The sequence below is a fragment of the Scyliorhinus torazame genome, chromosome 5 (genome assembly GCF_047496885.1).
Source record: "Scyliorhinus torazame isolate Kashiwa2021f chromosome 5, sScyTor2.1, whole genome shotgun sequence".
NCBI lineage: Eukaryota > Metazoa > Chordata > Chondrichthyes > Carcharhiniformes > Scyliorhinidae > Scyliorhinus > Scyliorhinus torazame.
In genome coordinates this window covers 142,658,754-142,677,626 of record NC_092711.1, presented here as the reverse complement: position 1 = coordinate 142,677,626, position 18,873 = coordinate 142,658,754, and the positions used below count along the sequence as shown (strand labels likewise).

The 18,873-nt window shown below is 47.1% G+C and overlaps 1 protein-coding gene and 1 long non-coding RNA gene across 8 annotated transcripts in view; one reads left to right on the top strand and one right to left on the bottom strand.

The window, feature by feature from the left end:
* The window catches only part of LOC140419927 (uncharacterized), a 378,337-nt gene that overhangs the window by 276,011 nt on the left and 83,453 nt on the right, over positions 1 to 18,873 (top strand). The window lies entirely within an intron of this gene.
* Positions 1 to 18,873, bottom strand: part of LOC140419917 (uncharacterized) — a 49,428-nt gene that overhangs the window by 15,655 nt on the left and 14,900 nt on the right. For 2 of the 7 annotated variants that reach the window (XM_072503964.1, XM_072503966.1), the window contains exon 1: positions 1,518 to 1,899. The exons of 1 other annotated variant lie outside the window; for it this stretch is intronic. The gene's annotated coding sequence lies outside the window, so the exon portion shown is untranslated. Of the gene's footprint in view, positions 1 to 28; positions 908 to 1,339; positions 1,900 to 8,756; positions 10,298 to 18,873 lie in introns of those variants that run through there. 4 more of the 7 variants (XM_072503969.1, XM_072503965.1, XM_072503967.1 and 1 more) reach the window with 4 other exon arrangements.

Genomic DNA, 18,873 nt, shown 5'->3' with positions numbered 1-18,873 from the left:
ATTGGAGCAGTAAGTACAACAACCTTACCTCGGGATTCACGGCCTAGTCTCCAGGGAACGGACTCGGAGGGGCAGAGTATCTGAGATAAGAGTATAAAAACCTTAATTTGGGGATTCTAAAGTCCATGTAGACTAAATCAACTGCACTACCCTCATCTACACACCTAGTCACCTCTTCAAAAGATTCAATCAAATTTGTAAGACATGCTCTCCCTTGTTTAATCCTTGCCTTTCCAAGTGGAGATTAATTCTGTCCCTCAGAATGTTTTCCAGTAGTTTCCATGGCAGTGAAGTTAGACTCACTGGCTTGTAATTTCCTGGTTTGTCCCTACTTGCCTTCTTGAATAATGGCACCACATTAGCTGTCTTCCAGTCCTCAGGCACCTCTCCTGTGGCCAGAGAAGATTTGAATTTTTTTTGTCAGAGCCTCTGCAATCTCCTTCCTTGCCTCCCACAGCAGCCTGGGATATATCTCATTTGGCCCTGGGGATTTATTCGCTTTCAGACCTGGTGAAACTGTTCATACCGTCGCCCTCTCAATGTTAAGTTGTTCAAGCAAATCACAATGTGCCTCCGTGATTTCTGTTCCTACATTATCCTTCTCCGTAGTGAACACAGATGCAAAGTGCTCATTTAAAACCTTCCAGTTCCATGCACACATTGGTCCGTACTCTTACCCTGGTCAACCCCCTGCCCCATTTTCCATGCTTCCTCTTTGCTCTCCTAATTCCTTTCTTAAGTAATCCCTTGCACTTTCTATGTTCCTCTGGGACTTCCGCTTTGAGCCCTCGGTATCTGTGACAAGAGTCACCTTTAATTCCTTATCCAACCCTGGATATCCCTTACATCCAGGGTTCCCTGGACTTATTGCTCCCATCCTTCACTATCATGGGAACATGGAATTTACAGTGCAGGAGGAGGCCATTTGGCCCATTGAGTCTGTACCCGCCCTTGGAAAGAGCACCCCACTGAGGCCCACACCTCCACCCTATCCCCGTAACCCCACCTAACCTTTTTGCTAAGAGCAATTTAGCATGGCCAATCCACCTAACCTGCGCATCTTTGGACTGTGGGAGGAAACACGAGCACCCGGAGGAAACCCACGCAGACATGGGGACAACGTGCAGACAGTGACCCAAGTCGGGAATCGAACCTGGGACCTTGGAGCTGTGAAGCAACAGTGCTACCCACTGTGCTATCATGCCTCCTTGTGCGCTATCAATCCTACTGCTCAGATATAGATTTTTCGACAAGTGGCTGCTCCCAGTTGATTTTGTACAGATCCTGTCTTATGTTTTAAAAATTTGACCTCCCCATTCTGCAACGTATGAGACCCAACCTCAAATTCAGATGTTTCAATTTCATTGGCTTGCTCCTCTTGGGCTTTCCATGAGCGAATTCAATTTATCCATTTCAAGTTGACTATGTTGTTAGTCAGTTTGCCAATACTTTGGGGTGTGTGAGCTGCATTGTTATCCTCCTGTTTTTATAGAATCTAACCCTCTTTCCCCACTCACTGTGTGAACATGTTGACTGGTTGTTGAATTGCTGACATTTCATCTGGAGGCTGTGCTCCCTCAGATATCCTGTTCTGAATGAATTCTCAATGTCTGGTTGTATTTCTGCGGCAATATCTCTTGTTCTCTGGGCCCATTTCCCGCCAGTTTTTCTGCTGCTTTCATTGTTTGAAAAATGGTGAAAAGTATAAAAATATTGACATTTGCGGGTGTCTGGCGGGAGGTGCGCGGCTTCCCTTCCGACAGGGAGTCAGGGAGCCGCTTCAGCTCTTTCCGTGCAGCCTGGTCAAGCTGCCGAGAGCCTCGGGACTCACTGCTCGGTGTCGCCGGTCGGTGCTGCGGGTCTGACGCGGGGACAACCCAGTCCGTGACCTTCCCCTCCCCCGGCCCGTGACTGCGCATGTGCGGGGAAGCTGCGCAAATGCGGCCGGTGGCAAGCCCCATGACCATCCAGCAGACGTATTAACCAATGTGAAGAGTTGGAGGACCGGAAGTACTCTGGTCCTCCAGCTAATCAGGGCTCGGGCTTTGTGCGGCTGATAATTGAGCTTCACACAGACTGAAACGTCCTCCTGTCTGCACCATCTGTGAGGAAAACACTTTCTTTCCTCCCCCTTTCCATTTATTTTCTCATTCTGACCTTCAGTTGATGACTTGCAGCAACTGAATTGAGAGGAAGTGAAATCAGGGGGGGTGCAGACTCTGCTCCCTCTTCAAACTCTGCAAAGGTTGGCCCAGGTCTCTCTCTCTCAGTCTCTCAAAGACATTGACATCCTTTGCTCTCTCAGCTTGACACATTTATTTGTCTGGCTAAAAGGATGGTCTCTTTCCTAATGTTCACAATTAAAGTGCTGGTTTTCCCAGGAGACGGCTGACATTTAAGGCAACAGCAAATTAATATCGGACAGATACATAAATGTCCAGTGTTGTTATATGGTAGATTAGATATATTATTAATGGTTCTGTAACAAAGTACATTTATTATTATTTCTAGTTGTGTAATGTTGTTCTGTATCTCCATTATATATTTCCAGGCATCTCTTCCCTCAGGGTGGGATTTCTCTTCCACTGGGACCAGTGGAGTCTGGGAGTTGGTGAATATTTTCACGGATGAGTTTGACAGATTTTTCTGAACGCATTTTTTTTAAACCATAGACACAGCAGTACAATAAACACAACAGTGTAGGTTAGATGGCTTTTGTTTCAGTGCAACATCGTGGGCCGAAGGGCCTGTACTGCGCTGTATTGTTCTATGTTCTAGAGTAACAGAAAAATTGGTTGGAAATGGGTACAGAGCAGAACAAGAGATATTGCCGCATAAATACAAGGAACACATTGCAGAATTAATTCGGAACAGGATAGTTGAGGGACCAGGGCCTCTAGATGAAATACTGGATCAATTGAACAACCAGCTAACAGGTTAACATGGTGAGAGGGGAAAGAGGGTAAGAGTTTGTAAAAACAGGAGGACAGCAATGCAGGTTGCACACCCCAAAGTATTATGAAACAGACTAACAACATAGTCGACTTAAAACGAATAAGGTGAATTGAATTCAGTCATGGAAAGCCCAGGAGGAGTAAGTCAGCTGAATCGGAGCATATGTATTTGAGATATGGCTCCCATACTTTACACAATACATCAGACTTAGAGCAGAGTACAGATGTTAAAAATTCCACAGGGATGCATTCCATAATCAGCCTATGTCAGTTTTGGATAAAGGGGAAGTTGTCGGTAATCCAGGAGCAGAGGATATTTTTATGAGTGGCAAAGGTCAGGATATTATATTTCCTTTTAAAATTAGAATTGGTGATTTGCCCACCTTAGAGTCCCAGGATCAGGAATACAGGTTTAGATTCTAAAGCTCTCTCAAAACCCCTCTCCAGTTCCCTGACTACATTTGACCAATAGGATTGAATCTTTACACAGCTCCATAGACAACGTGTATAGTCACTCTCAACCACCAGGCACATTGGAGTAGAGTGGGCTCAACCCGGTGTCTAAGACTAGACGTAATATGAAGACTGTGTAGTATTGCACAGTCTCCTTCATTTTATTGCAAATCAAAATTTCACTGGCATAGTCCCATATGTTACCCCATGTCTCCTCATCAATATTGACTGCTAAGTCCTTGTCCTATGACTGCAAGGTTCTCATCATTGAAATACAGGATCTGGAATTTAGTATATCATAGAATTGGCTAATCAATTGTTTAGGCTCCACAGAATTCAGGATTCTTTCCACTGGGGAAATTGAGGAATCAAGACACAAAGATGTCTTGTTACGAATAACATCGCTGAGCTGTAAATACTTAAAGGATTGTCTTGTGATGTCAAGTTGCTGACATAGCTGCTCAAAGGATGACAAGGAAGTGTCTCTGAACATGTCTCCCAGTCGACAAACGCCTCTATCACTCCAGGTATCAAATCCGTGGTCTTTGAATTCTAGATTTTGAATCTAGAAGGAGAAATGTTTGCCTCATCTGTCGGCTTCAAAAGATTTTAACCATCAGTGTATCTGGAAAAGCACTGAGACACACACATCTGAGTGAGTGTTCCAGAGCACTGACAGTGGAAAGAGATACACTGCCTGAAAAAACATCACACCATTCACAGTGGAGAGAGACAGTACACGTGTTCTGTGTGTGACCGAGGCTTCAACTGATTGTCCAACCTGGAGCGACACGAGGAGACCCAAAACATGGAGAAACCGTGGAAATGTGGGGACTGTGAGAAGGCATTCAGAGTCTCATCTGAACTGGAAGCTCATTGACGCATTCACACTGGGGAGAGGCCATTCACCTGCTCTGTGTGTGGGAAGGTATTCACTCATTTATGCATCCTAAAGACACATCAGCGAGTTCACACTGTGGGGGAGCTACTCACCTGTCTTCAGTGTGGGAAGGAATTCACTACTTTATCCAGCCTGCGGATATACCAGCGGGTTCACACTGGAGAGAGGCCGTTCATTTGCTCTCAGTGTGGGAAGAGATTCACTTCTTTACCCATCCTGCGGAGACACCAGCGAGTTCACACTGGGGAAAGGCCATTCACCTGCTCTGACTGTGGGAAGTGATTCACTCAGATTCCCCATCTGCAGACACACCAGCAAGTACACACCGGGGAGAGACAGTTCACCTGTTCTCAGTGTGGGAAGGCATTCACTACGTTATCTAGCCTGAAGTCACACCAGCGAATTCACACTTGGGATAGGCAATTGTAGAAATGGACCCAAAGTGGAGGTATCTGCAATATACATCTATATGTATATGAAACGTACAATATTTCAAATACGGATCATTTTCTAGATTCACACTAACCGTGTATAATCCTTGTTTAAAATGTCATGTAGCAGCCTCTGAGGCATCATGGATAGCCAGCTGACTTGGCCACATTCCTTGTGAAGGAGTTCACACAGAGAGCTGAAATCCCCGTGCCTGTAACTCCCAGGCAGCTGCCTGTGAGGAATGCTGCCTGCAGCACCAGTCTGTAATGAGGTTAAGATAAGAGAGTCTATCAAAAAGACCCAAGGACAGCTGATAAGTGGTCTGGAATACACCACGAGGGGGCCTCTGTCTGTTTATGACCTCTGGCCACACAGCCCCATGCTGATAGTAACCAATAATTATTAGAATTGGATTGTGTCCAGCCGAGGTGGGCTGTGTAACTGTTCGAATTGTATAATTATTGATGATTTTTGTTATGCATTAAGAGAAGCGCATGATGAGACCCATGACTGGCTCCTTGCCGGTGTTAAATCAATAAACTGTTTAACATTTGGGGCAGACCCGAGTGTTGAGTGATTCTTTTAGAGTCATTCCCGCGAATACCATTCAATGTGGGAAGGGATTCTGAGATTCATGGCATCCGGTGAGACACCAACAAGTTCACAATTGATTACGGGGGTTGGATTCTGTTACTGTTTCTGCTCTTAATTACACCCAGGACTGCATTGTGTTCATTCTGACACTTGGTGAAGTGGGAGGGTCGGAGGATTTATTTCTGCTGGACTGGCCGGTCTCACGACTTTGCTTCTAGTGGGCTGATGCTCTTTGAGCCTTGTTGCGAATATCTTACCTAAATTTTACAAGGACAAAGACTGAAAGGGTGTTTGGAAGTTGAAAGATATTTGGTTCCCATTTCTGTTTGGAGCTCCCCAAAGCATGCCACGTTGCCATGAAGCTGGGCTATGGTGGTTATATGGTTGTTTTGTTTAATTTATCTGGGTGTTTCTCACAGAAGGAAACTGTCAAGGTATGAGGGGCAAGTTGTTTGTGTCATATTGGGTCATTACAATTAAACTCAAGACAAAAGAAAGGCACTCGCTAGCAGTTCAGCAATTATTACATATTTCCATAACATATAAATTCCTTTAAGAACAAAAATCCATCAGGAAAAATGATGCAATCGTGGCTAACAAGAAAAGTTAAAGATTCCATTAGATAAAAGGAAGAGGCTTTTCCAGTGGCAAAAATAATAGTAAGCCGGAGGATTGGGAACTAGTTTTAGGGGATGGCACGTGGCACAGTGGTTAGCACTGGGACTATGGCGCTGAGGACCCTGGTTGGACTCCCGGCCCTGGGTCACATTGGTCTTTGCTAATCTTTTGCTTTTCACATTCCGAGAGGAGCTTTTCCAGGTGTTTTTTTTATGTTTCTCGCCAGTTTAATCTCACATTCTATTTTCTCTTTATCAGTTTCTTGGTCTTCCTTTGCTGAATTCTAAAACTAGTTTTTTTTTTTTCCTTCTTCTAAAAAAAATAAATTTAGAGTACCTAATTATTATTTTTTGTCCTATGAAGGGCCAATTTAGCCTGGCCAATCCACCGAACTTGCGCATGTTTGGGTTGTGGGGGGTGAGATCCACAGTCACGGGGAGAATGTGCAAACTGCACACGAACAATGACCCGGGGCCAGAATCGAACCCAGGTCCTCAGTGTCGTAGGCAACAGTGCTAACCACTGTGCCACCATGCCGCCACATGGTCTCTCTTCCGATTTCATGGCGAGCGAGGATCGCCTTCATTAAAATGAATGTTGTACTCTCTGCAGATGCTGCTTATACTGCTGTCGACCAGAGTCGTTAAGGAAATTAATAGAACCCAGTACATTTATCTGGAACAAAAAGAGACCTTGCATCAAGTTTGTTCAGCTCCAATCACCCAGAGCTAAGGGAGAGTTGGGTCTTCCAAAAATCAGGCTATATCAACTGGCCTCTCATCTGAGGTTCATAAGGGATTGGGTGAGGATGGACCCAACATCCACCTGGCTGAATGTAGAAGCAGACCAGTCAGTTCTCCCTCTACAGGTCTTGTTGTTTATGGTGACATTAAGACAGGTTCTGCTAAGTGTGATAATCCTGTTATTATTAATACTCTCAGAGCGTGGAGGTTGGCCCACCAATTAGAAGGGAGATCGACATTGACTTCCACTCTCCTCTCCACGGCAGTCTAGATTTTCCACCCAGTCTCATTGACCATGGATTTGATACCTGGAGAGATAGAGGTGTTTGTAGGCTGGGAAACAAGTTCAGAGATGCTTCCATATCATCCTTTGAGCAACTCTGTCAGAAATGTGATATCCTGAGACAAACCCTTTTTAAGTATTTACAGCTCAGGCACTTTATTCTTAATAAGGGATCTTTGCCTCATGATTCCTCAATTTCCCCCGTGGAAAGAATCCTGAATTCTGTGGAGCTGAAACAATTGATTAGCAAGTTCCATGATACTCTAAATACCAGATGCTGCATTTCAACGTTGAGAGCATTGCAGTCATGGGAAAGGGACTTAACAGTCAATATTGCTGAGGAGATATGGGATAACAAATGGGACTATGTCTGTAAAAATTTTGGTTTGCAATAAAATGAAGGAGATCCAGTTCAAGATACTGCACCATCTTCAAATTACGTCTAGTCTTAGACTATATCCGCGATGTGCCTCAAGTGCCTGATAGTCAAGGGCAACTATGTACGTTGTTTATGGACCTTTGTCAAGATCCAAGCCTATTGGCCAAATGTGGTCAGGAAACTGGAGAGGATTTTAGACAGAGTGTTAGAGTCGAATGCTTTATTCCTGATCCTGGGTCTCCTACATGGACGAATCACTGATTCTATTTAAAAAAAGGCTGTGTAATATCTTGACTGTTGCCTCTCGTAAAAATATCCTCTACTCCTGAATTAGCGACAATTTCCCCTCTGTCCAAACCTGGCATAGGCTGATTATCGAAAGCATACCAATGGAATTTTTAATGTCTGTACTCCGTTCTAAGTCTGATGTATTCCACGGAGTATGGAAGCCCCATCTCAAATACACAGGCTCCATTTTATCTGACCTGCTCGTCCTGGGCTTTCCATGAGCTTTTTATGCTTCATTTTAATTGGACAATGTTGTTAGTTTGTTTCACAATATTAAAGGATATGCAACCTGCATTGTTATCCTCCTGTTTTTATATAATCTTACCCTCTTTCCCCACTCACTATGTTAACCTGTTAACTGGTTGTTAAATTGATCCGGCATTTCATCGAGAGGCTCTGGTCCCTCAAATATCCTGTCCCAAATTAATTCTGCAATGTGTTCCTTGTATTTATGCTGGGAATATCCCTTTTTCTCTGCACCCATTTTCCACCAATGTTTCTGTAACTTTGTGTTCATTGTTAAAAACCAATAAAAATGTTTTTTAATCTATCCAGCTCATCTGTGCATATATTCAATGACCTCCCCCTCCACCCCCCCCCCCTCCCCCAAAGCCTCCATTGGTCCCTGCAGAAGAGAATTCAAGAGACAAACAACCCTCTAATGGAAGAGACGACTGGAAATATATAATGTTGCGATGGTACAATATTACACAACTGGAAATAATAAATGTATTTTATTACAGAACCATCACTAATATATCTAATCTGTGCCATATAACATTAGATATATCTCTGTCTGATATTACTTTTCTGTCCCCTTAAATGTCAACCATCTTCTGGGGAAACCAGCCCTTCAATTGGGAATATTAGGAAAGAGACCAGTGTCTGGATTAGCACAGTGGGCTAAACAGCTGGCTTGCAATGGAGAACAATGCCAGTAGCGCGGGTTCAATTCCAGTACTAGCCGCCCCAAACAGGCGCCGGAATGTGGCGACCCGGGGCTTTTCACGGTAACTTCATTGAAGCCTACTTGTGGCAATAAGTGATTCTTATTGTATTATTATATTATCCTTTTAGTCAGACAATTTTAGTGAAGACAATCTTCACTCACACAAAGCTCGTGCTCTGATTGGCTGGAGGACAAGAATCCTTCCGGCGCTCCAATTCTTCCCATTGGCCAACATCTCAGCAGAAAGGTCAGGAGGCGGCTTCTTCCCGAACGTGCGCACCTGTCCCTCTCCTTTAGGCATGCGCAGTCCCGGGCCGCGGGGAGATCACAGAGCGGCTTCTCGCTCTGGCCGGAGTCATCAGCCCGTTGCTGGGAAACCTTGCATTTCGGTGGTGTGGGGGGAAGGGGAAGCAATGGATGGGGGTGGGGCTCCCGTGTCCGTACTGGGTATGCGCACTGGAATCTGGAGACGTCATTGCGGAGCAGCGTGATTCCCGTTGGTTGATTCAGGCAGGACTCCACTGTGAGGTCAGAAAGCGGAAGTTGGACAAGAATTTTAGACTGAAGCTTCCTCCTCTGGGCAACAGCAGAAAATTAATGTCTCAACCTTCCCATTTATTTTCTCATTCTGGGTGACATTGGTGACTTGCAGCTACTGAAGGGAAAGGAAGTGAATCCAGGGAGGGTGCAGACTCCGGAAAGCTTGGCCCAGGTCTCTCTCTCTCCATTAAAGACATTGACATCCTTTGCTCCCTCAGCTTGACACATTTATTTGTCTGGCTAAAAGGATGGTCTCTTTCCTAATGTTCAATGAAAGGGCTGGTTTCCCCAGGAGATGGCTGACATTTAAGGGGACAGTAAATTAACACTGAACAGATTTATGTTCAGTGTTGTTACATATTACTGACTCAATATATTATTTACAGTTCTCTGTAAGATGCAATGATTATTATTTCCAGTCTTGTGATATTATTCATTACTTAGTACTACTGAACTAAGCATTGCTAAAAAAAAAAGGGACTTCTGTTGAAACTTTTCATCTTCACTCATCAGGACAGGTGCAAGAATACCAAATTTCAAAGGGAACATTAGCACACTGGGCTAAATCGCTGGCTTTGAAAGCAGACTAGGCAGTCCAGCAGCACGGTTCAATTCCCGTAATAGCCTCGTCGAACAAGCGCCAGAATGTTGCGACTACGGGCTTTTCACAGTAACTTCATTGAAGGCTACCTGTAACAATAAGCGATTTTCATTCATTTCAAAGTAGGTCCTGATTGGTTGGCAAATCAGAATTGATTGGGTGATGCTTTGCTATTGTGAATAAAACAGTTTGATCATCAATCTTTTGAGTATTGATTAAAGGTGCAAAATATCCAACTAATTTTATTCCAGTTCTATATATGATTATCAGGACTCTGTTTCTTGTACCGGAAGTGGTGAGAATTGGCCTGTCCACCAGAATGTCCTGCCACCTTTTGGAGATTTGAGAGGCTGTGTGTTAGATAAAGCAAAGTGTGTATGGGAGAAGAGTGTGTGAGACAGAGATTTACTTTTGGGGAACGAATGAGGAAAGAATGTTCCATAGAAACTAGAATTGTGTATTCTAAATTTCTATCCTATACAGACAATGCTGAATTGTTGTCAACTTATTTTACAGGATACTAGAAGGGGAGGATTCAGAGACAAATCTCAAACGCAACATCACAGGAAGATCTGACAGAATCTTTTGATTCATTGAGACGGAAATATTATTGGCCTTGGAATCTTCAGGATAAGTTGTTTGTCCTGCCTGGTTAAAAATATTATAATCATCAGTGTGACTGGGAAGGGTCTGAGACTCACAGACCCCCGAGTGAGAGTGTTCCAGAGCATTAACTGTGGAAAGAGCTTCAACCAGTTACACGTGTCGTGTGTGTGGACAAGGCGTGAATAAATCGTTGACCTTGGAGAAACACGTGGAAACCTGCACCATGGAGAAACCGTGGAAATGCAAAGACTGTGGGAAGGGATTCAAAGGCCCATCGCAATTGGAAATTCATCGACGCAGTCACACCAGGGAGAGGCCGTTCCCCTGCTCTGAGTGTGGCAAAGGATTCAGTCAGTTACCAACCTGCAGACCCACCAGCGAGTTCACACCAGGGAGAGGGCATTCTCCTGCTCTGACTGTGGAAAGACATTCACTAGGTTATTCGCCCTGCTGAGACACCAACGGGTTCACACTGGAGAAAGACCGTTCACCTGCTCAGTGTGTGGGAAGGGACTCAGTCAGTCATACAACCTGCTGAAACACCAGGACAGTCATAACCGTGAGAAACACTTCAAATGCTCTGACAGTGATGGTGGCTTTAAGAACTCTGTGGATCAGATGTTCCACCAGCACATTCACAGAGGAGAAGAGATGGTTCAGCTGCTCTCACTGTGCAAAGAAGTTTAAAACGTCATCCACCCTGCTGATACACCAGCAGATTCACACTGGGGAGAGGCCATTCACCTGTTTGCAGTGTGGCAAAGGATTCAGCCAGTCATCCACCCTGCTGCTCCACCAGCGAGTTCACACTGGGGAGAGGCCGTTCACCTGCTCTCAATGTGGGAAGGGATTTACTCAGTTATCCAAATTGCAGACACACCAGCGAGTTCATACTAGGGAGAAGCCATTCACCTGTGCTCAGTGTGGGAAGGGATTCAGTCAATCGTCCACCCTACAGAGACATCCCTGTTAAAATTCCCCGGAGTGAATTCGCCGGTGCGTCAGAAGGTGGGATGACTGAATAAATTTCTTCCCACAGTCAGGGCAGGTGAACGGCCTCTCCCTGGTGTGAACCCGCTGGTGGGTCAGCAGGTTGGACGATCGGGTGAATTCCTTCCCACAGTCAGGGCAGGTGAACAGAGCCTCCCCTGTGTGAACCCGCTGGTGTATCAGCATGTGGGATGAGAGAGTGAATCCATTCCCACACCGGAGCAGATGAAAGGCCTTTCCCCGGTGTGAACTCGCTGGTGTGTCAGGATGGTGGAAGACTGAGAGAATCCCTTCCCACACTCGGAGCAGGTGAATGGCCTCTCCCCGGTGTGAACCCGCTGGTGTGTCAAAAGGTGAGATGAGAGTGAGAATCCCTTCCCACACAGTGAACAAATGAACGACCTCTCCCCAGTGTGAACTCGTTGGTGTGTCCGCAGGTGGGATGACTGAGTGAATCCCTTCTCACACTGAGAGCAGGTGAATGGCTTCTCCCCAGTGTGAATTCGCTGGTGTTTCAGTAATGTTGATGACTGAGTGAATCCCTTCCCACACACCGAGCAAGTGAACGGCCTCTCCCCAGTGTGACTGCGTCGATGAATCTCCAGCTCAGACGGGACTTTGAATCCTTTTCCACAATTCCCACATTTCCATGGTCTCTCCATGATGTGGGTATCCTGGTCTCCCTCCAGATTTACTGGTCAGTTGAAATCTTTTCCTCAATTAGAACAGAGATAAGGCCTCTCTCCGCTGTGAATGGTGCAATGTTTTTCAGGTTGTGGAACTGGTTAAAGTTCTTTCCACAGTCTGGAACACTCTCACTCGGGTGCGTGTGTCTCGGTGCTTTTCCAGTCACACTGATGTTTAAAATCTTTTGAAGCAGTCAGAACAGATAAACATTTCTCCTTCCACCTTCAAATGCCAATGATATTCCGGTCCAGATGAATCGAGTGACTCTGTCAGATCTTGATGTGATGTTTGGTTTGAGATTTACTTTCTGTAAATCCTCAACTTTCTAATATCCTGTAAAAGGAGATCACAAAATTAATTCCTGTCATTACAAGCTAGAAACATAGAACAGACAATTTCAGTTTCTATGGAACATTCTTTCCTCTCTCATTTCCCAAAAGTAAATTTCCATCCACATCCCTCTGGCCAGTGTCACTGTGCAGTACCTAATATTCCATTCCAATTCTCTTCTCACACCTAGTGGTGCACCAAGGCAGACTTTTGTCTGTTTCCGTAGCTAGTTATTCCGAAAACATAATATACACCCTCCAAATTCTCCTAAAGGTGCTGATTCATCCAGCTTCACAGATTCATGCTCACCACTTCCTGCCCAAGAAAGTAGAAACCTGATAATCATTGGTATTACTGGAATAAAAGTAGCTGGACATTTTTCACCCCTTTAGTTACACAAAAATATTGGGAGTCAATTGCTCTGTGTTGCAATCAACATGGCAAAGAATTGCCCAATCAATTCTGACTTGCCAAACAATCAGGACCTGTTTTCAAAAAAATTGTTCCCTTTGAAATTTGCTATTCTTGGATCTGTCCGGATGAGTGAGGATGAAAAGCCTCGACTGCTGGTCCCTCTTTTTAGCAACACACAAGTTCTATAGCACTGAGTGACGAATAATATTACAAGACTGGAAATAATCGGACTTCCAGTGGCGGCCATGGAGTGAGTGGTCGCACATTTGGCAGCTCCTGCTCGAGGTGGAATTTTTGGTCCTTCTCCCCAGTTGCTGGGCAGATGTTTTGAAGGAAAATGGTTTAAGAGTGGTGGAGGAAGACTTTACTCCATCGGTGAATGGATTTGTGGACCAGAAGTGGGTTTAGAAGAAAGGAGCTGCAAGAGCAAGAAGCTCTTTGTGTGACACAGGGAAAGATGGCGGAGAGCTGGGGGTCAGCCCGACCAGCTCAATGGTCGACTGAGCAGCTGGTTGACTTTCTGAATGAAATTTTCAGCCAACGGAGGAGGGAGGTTCTGGAGGATCTGGAGAAGGTGGTACTCCCGCTGAGAGCGGGGATCGATCGTGTGGAGCTGAGGCTTGAGATCCAGAGCCAGGCGATCCAGAAGGTGGGGGAGCACGAGGTGTAGCTTACCTCGTTGGTGGCCGAGATCGGGATGATGCGAGAGACCCAGAAGCGGCTTAAGGAGAAAGTGGAGGACCTGGAGAACTGCTCCCGGAGACAGAATTTAAGAATTGTGGGGATGCCAGAGGGCATTGAGGGAGCGGTGCAGGCTCGTGTCGCCAAAATGCTGGAGACGTTGATGGGGGAAGGGGCCTTTGACTGGCCCCGGTGGTTGATCGGGCGCACAGGGCGCTGATGAGGAAACCGCAGGCGAACGAGCCGCCGAGGGCTATGGTGGCGAGGTTACACCGATTCCTGGATAAGGAGAAGATCTTGAGGGGGGCCAGGCAGACGAGATGTACCTGGGAGGGTAATGAGCCCTGGGTATACCAGGACCTGTGTGTGGACCTGGCCAAGAAGAGAGCGGGATTCAACCGAGTCAAGGCTGCCCTCTATAAGTAGGGGGTGAAGTTCGGGATGCTGTACCCTGCCCACCTCTGGGTGACCCACAATGGTCGTGAGGATTATTTTGGAGCGCCGGCGGAGGTGATGGAGTTTGAGAGAGACAATGGACTGGCAGGAGAAGGACATTGAACTTTGGAGGAGGTGTGAGGAGATGCTGATTCTCTCTGTCCCATTGTGATTGTTGTTTTTTTATTGTATTGTTTTGTTTGGGGTGACGGTCAGGGAAGAACCTCGTTTCACTCAGGGATCGTTTGTCTTTCTTGCGAGGTTCTTTGCTGGGAGGCTGGAGGATCAGGTGGGGTGAGGGCATCTTTTATTTTCTTATTGTTATTGTTGATTGCACCATGGAAGTGCTGGGGGGAGGGGGGGATCAGTGGGGGGTAGGAAGTTTGCCGCTGTGGGCGGGTCAGCCAGGCTAGCTGGGCGAGCTAGTTCACAGGAGCGCAGTGGGGGGTGAGCAGGTGATCAGAGTATTGAGATTGTGTTGTTCAGGGTGTTGACAGAGGTGGTGCTGTTGAAGTGCGATAAGGAGGGGGTTGGTGACGGTGGGCATCAGAGGGCGGGCCTGGAGAGTTGCGTGATGTGGGCCGGGGCTGGCCCAAGAGAAGCTATGGCTGATCAGTGGAGAGGGGGAGGGGCACGCCCCCTGACCAGTTGATCACAGGGAGAGTGAGAGGGCTGAATGGGCCGGTCAAACAGTCGTGCATGTTCGCCCACTTGAGGAGCTTAAACGCGGATGTGCCATTTTTACAGGAAACACATTTGAAGATCGAGGACCAGACTAGGCTAAGGAAAGGGTGGGTAGGCCACGTCTTTCACTCAGGGTTAGATATGAAGACACGGGGGGTGCCATTTCAAATCCCCTGTAAAAATCCAAACACAACGTATTGTGAAATTATTCAATTTAAAACAGAACGAGTTGTTGGGATTCACTGCCTGACAAAGCTGCAGGAAGGAAGTTCAACTGTAACTTTCACAAGGGAACTGGACAGATTCTGTAGGAAAAGAACTTACTGGGCGATAGGAGTAATTAGATAGTTCATTCAAAGAGCTAGCATGGGAACAATGGACAGAATGGCCTCTTTCTGTGCTCACTGAGACTCATTTGCATTTGAAGAAAGTGGGAAATACCTGGAAGCCACTTCCTACGATGCGGGTAGAAGCAGAGATGTTGGAATGTTTCCAAAGGGAAATTGGATGGGCTTTTGAGGGAAATAAACTGACAGGAATATGAGGATAGAACGGAGCAATGGTTTGATCTACAAGTTGTGAATCTTTGGAATTCTCTACCCCAGAGGGCTGTGGAAGCTCAGTCATTGAGTGTGTTTAAGACAGAGACTGACAGATTTCTAAATCCCAATAACACAAAGGATGTGGGGAAAAGACATTGAAGTGGATGATCAGCCATGATCGTATTGAATGGTGGAGCAGGCTCGACGGGCTGAATGGCCAAGTCCTGCCCCTTTATTCCAATGATACAAAGATAAGCAGGAAAGTAAATTGTGACAAGGACATAAGGAGGTTAAAAAGGTAGACGTGAGACTTCCGGGTGCGGCGATGACCAGCTGAGTCGCACGTTTCGGCAGCTCCCGGTGAAACGGACTTTTGGGCTCCTGATAGGAGCCCCAACGGCAATTTTGACGGCTAAAAACACTGTGCGGTAAACCAGAAGGGAATCCCCCCTGGATACGGATGAAAAAAGGAGGAGAAAGTGGCCGGATTGCAGTGGATCCTTTAGAACAGCGGCAAGGAAGGCAAGCAAAAACCAAGATGGCGTCGGAAGGTGGCAGTTTAACATGGGGCCCTGAACAACAAGAGTTCCTGAAATGCTGTGTGGAAGAGCTCAAAAAGGAAATGAAGAAAGAGCTGTTGGCCCCGATACTACAGGCGATCGAAGGGCTACGGGCCAAGGCGGTGCTTCATAAAAAGAAGTTAAAATTTGGAATGCTGCAACCGGCAAGACTGTGGATCACATATCGAGGGAGGCACCACTACTTTGAGACGGCGGATGAAGCGTGGACTTTTATTGTGGAAGAAAAACTGGAATGAGCGGGTTATTAAAAAGAACGTTTGAACAAAGTGGTGGGGCGAATGTGGGGGGCGAAGAGGGGGGTTAAAAAGGGGGGAAAGAGGAGTTTTATGTACTAATCCTGCGATGTGGTAACTTTTCTCTCTTCCACAGGTGGTGATGGGGGAGGAGGGGAGGTGGAGGAGATGGGGCGTTGGCCATTGGGGGCGGGGCCAAAGGAGAAGCGCGGGCTCGGTTCCCGCGCTATGATAATCATGGCGGAAATAGAGAAGCAGGAAGGAGGGGGCGTCGCACGGTGCGAGCCGAGGTCACGGGGGGAAGCCGAGGTCGGCCAGAGTTTGCTGACTTCTGGGAGCAACATGGGGGGAGTAATTACGCTAGCGGGGGATCTAGCGGGGGGGCGGTGGGAGGGGGGAATTACTGGGTTGCTGCTGCTGGGGAGAGGGGGGAGCTGGTATGGGAGGGGACGGGCGGGGGGGCACCGCCTGGGGGAGATACAGCTGCGTGGGAACCGGGTGAGGAGCTGGAAAAGGGGCATGGCTAATCGACAAGGGGGGGGTAGGAAGCCCCCCAACCCGGCTGATCACGTGGAACGTGAGAGGGCTGAACGGGCCAATAAAGAGGGCACGGGTACTCGCACACCTTAAGAAACTTAAGGCAGATGTGGTTATGTTACAAGAAACGCACCTGAAACTGATAGACCAGGTTAGGCTACGCAAAGGATGGGTGGGGCAGGTGTTCCATTCGGGGCTAGATGCGAAAAACTATATTAGTGGGGAAGCGGGTAATGTTCGAGGCAAAGACTATAGTGGTGGATAACGGGGGCAGATACGTGATGGTGAGTGGCAAATTACAGGGGGAGACGGTGGTTTTGGTAAACGTATATGCCCCGAACTGGGATGATGCCAATTTTATGCGGCGGATGCTAGGACGCATTCCGGACCGAGAGATGGGAAAGCTGATAATGGGGGGAGATTTTAATACGGTGTTGGAACCAGGGCTGGATAGGTCGAAGTCCAGGACTGGAAGGAGGCCGGCAGCAGCCAAGGTACTTAAAGATTTTATGGAGCAGATGGGAGGTGTAGACCCGTGGAGATTTAGCAGACCTAGGAGTAAGGAGTTCTCGTTTTTCTCCTATGTCCATAAAGTCTACTCGCGAATAGACTTTTTTGTGCTGGGAAGGGCGTTGATCCCGAAGGTGAGGGGAACGGAGTATACGGCTATAGCCATTTCGGATCACGCTCCACACTGGGTAGACTTGGAGATAGGGGAGGAAACAGGAGGGCGCCCACCCTGGAGAATGGACATGGGACTAATGGCAGATGAGGGGGTGTGTCTAAGGGTGAGGGGGTGCATTGAAAAGTACTTGGAACTCAATGATAATGGGGAGGTCCAGGTGGGAGTGGTCTGGGAGGCGCTGAAGGCGGTGGTTAGAGGGGAGCTGATATCAATAAGGGCACATAAAGGGAAGCAGGAGAGTAAGGAACGGGAGCGGTTGCTGCAAGAACTTTTGAGGGTGGACAGACAATATGCGGAAGCACCGGAGGAGGGACTGTACAGGGAAAGGCAAAGGCTACATGTAGAATTTGACTTGCTGACTACGGGCACTGCAGAGGCACAATGGAGGAAGGCACAGGGTGTACAGTACGAATATGGGGAGAAGGCGAGCAGGTTGCTGACACACCAATTGAGGAAAAGGGGAGAAGCGAGGGAAATAGGGGGAGTGAGGGATGAGGAAGGAGAGATGGAGCGGGGAGCGGAGAGAGTGAATGGAGTGTTCAAGACATTTTATAAAAAATTATATGAAGCTCAACCCCCGGATGGGAAGGAGAGAATGATGGGCTTTTTGGATCGGCTGGAATTTCCCAAGGTGGAAGAGCAGGAAAGGGTGGGACTGGGAGCACAGATCGAGGTAGAAGAAGTGGTGAAAGGAATTAGGAGCATGCAGGCGGGAAAGGCCCCGGGTCGGATGGATTCCCAGTCGAATTCTATAGAAAATATGTGGACTTGCTCGCCCCGGTATTGACGAGGACCTTGAATGAGGCAAAGGAAAGGGGACAACTGCCCCCGACTATGTCTGAAGCAACAATATCGCTTCTCTTAAAGAAGGAAAAGGACCCGCTACAATGCGGGTCCTATAGACCTATTTCCCTCCGAAATGTAGATGCCAAGATCCTGGCCAAGGTAATGGCAATGAGAATAGAGGAATGTGTCCCGGGGGTGGTCCACGAGGACCAAACTGGGTTTGTGAAGGGGAGACAGCTGAACACTAATATACGGAGGCTGTTAGGGGTAATGATGATGCCCCCACCAGAGGGGGAAACGGAGATAGTAGTGGCGATGGATGCCGAGAAAGCATTTGATAGAGTGGAGTGGGATTATTTGTGGGAGGTGTTGAGGAGATTTGGTTTTGGAGAGGGGTATGTTAGATGGGTGCAGCTGTTGTATATGGCCCCGATGGCGAGCGTGGTCACGAATGGACGGGGATCTGCATATTTTTGGCTCCAGAGAGGGACAAGGCAGGGATGCCCTCTGTCCCCATTATTGTTTGCACTGGCGATTGAGCCCCTGGCGATAGCGTTGAGGGGTTCCAAGAAGTGGAGGGGAGTACTTAGAGGAGAAGAACACCGGGTATCTTTGTATGCGGACGATTTGCTACGTGGCAGACCCGGCGGAGGGGATGCCAGAAATAATGCGGATACTTGGGGAGTTTGGGGATTTTTCAGGGTATAAATTGAACATGGGGAAAAGTGAGTTGTTTGTGGTGCATCCAGGGGAGCAGAGTAGAGAAATAGAGGACCTACCGTTGAGGAAGGTAACAAGGGACTTTCGTTACCTGGGGATCCAGATAGCCAAGAATTGGGGCACATTGCATAGGTTAAATTTAACGCGGTTGGTGGAACAAATGGAGGAGGATTTCAAGAGATGGGATATGGTATCCCTGTCACTGGCAGGGAGGGTGCAGGCGGTTA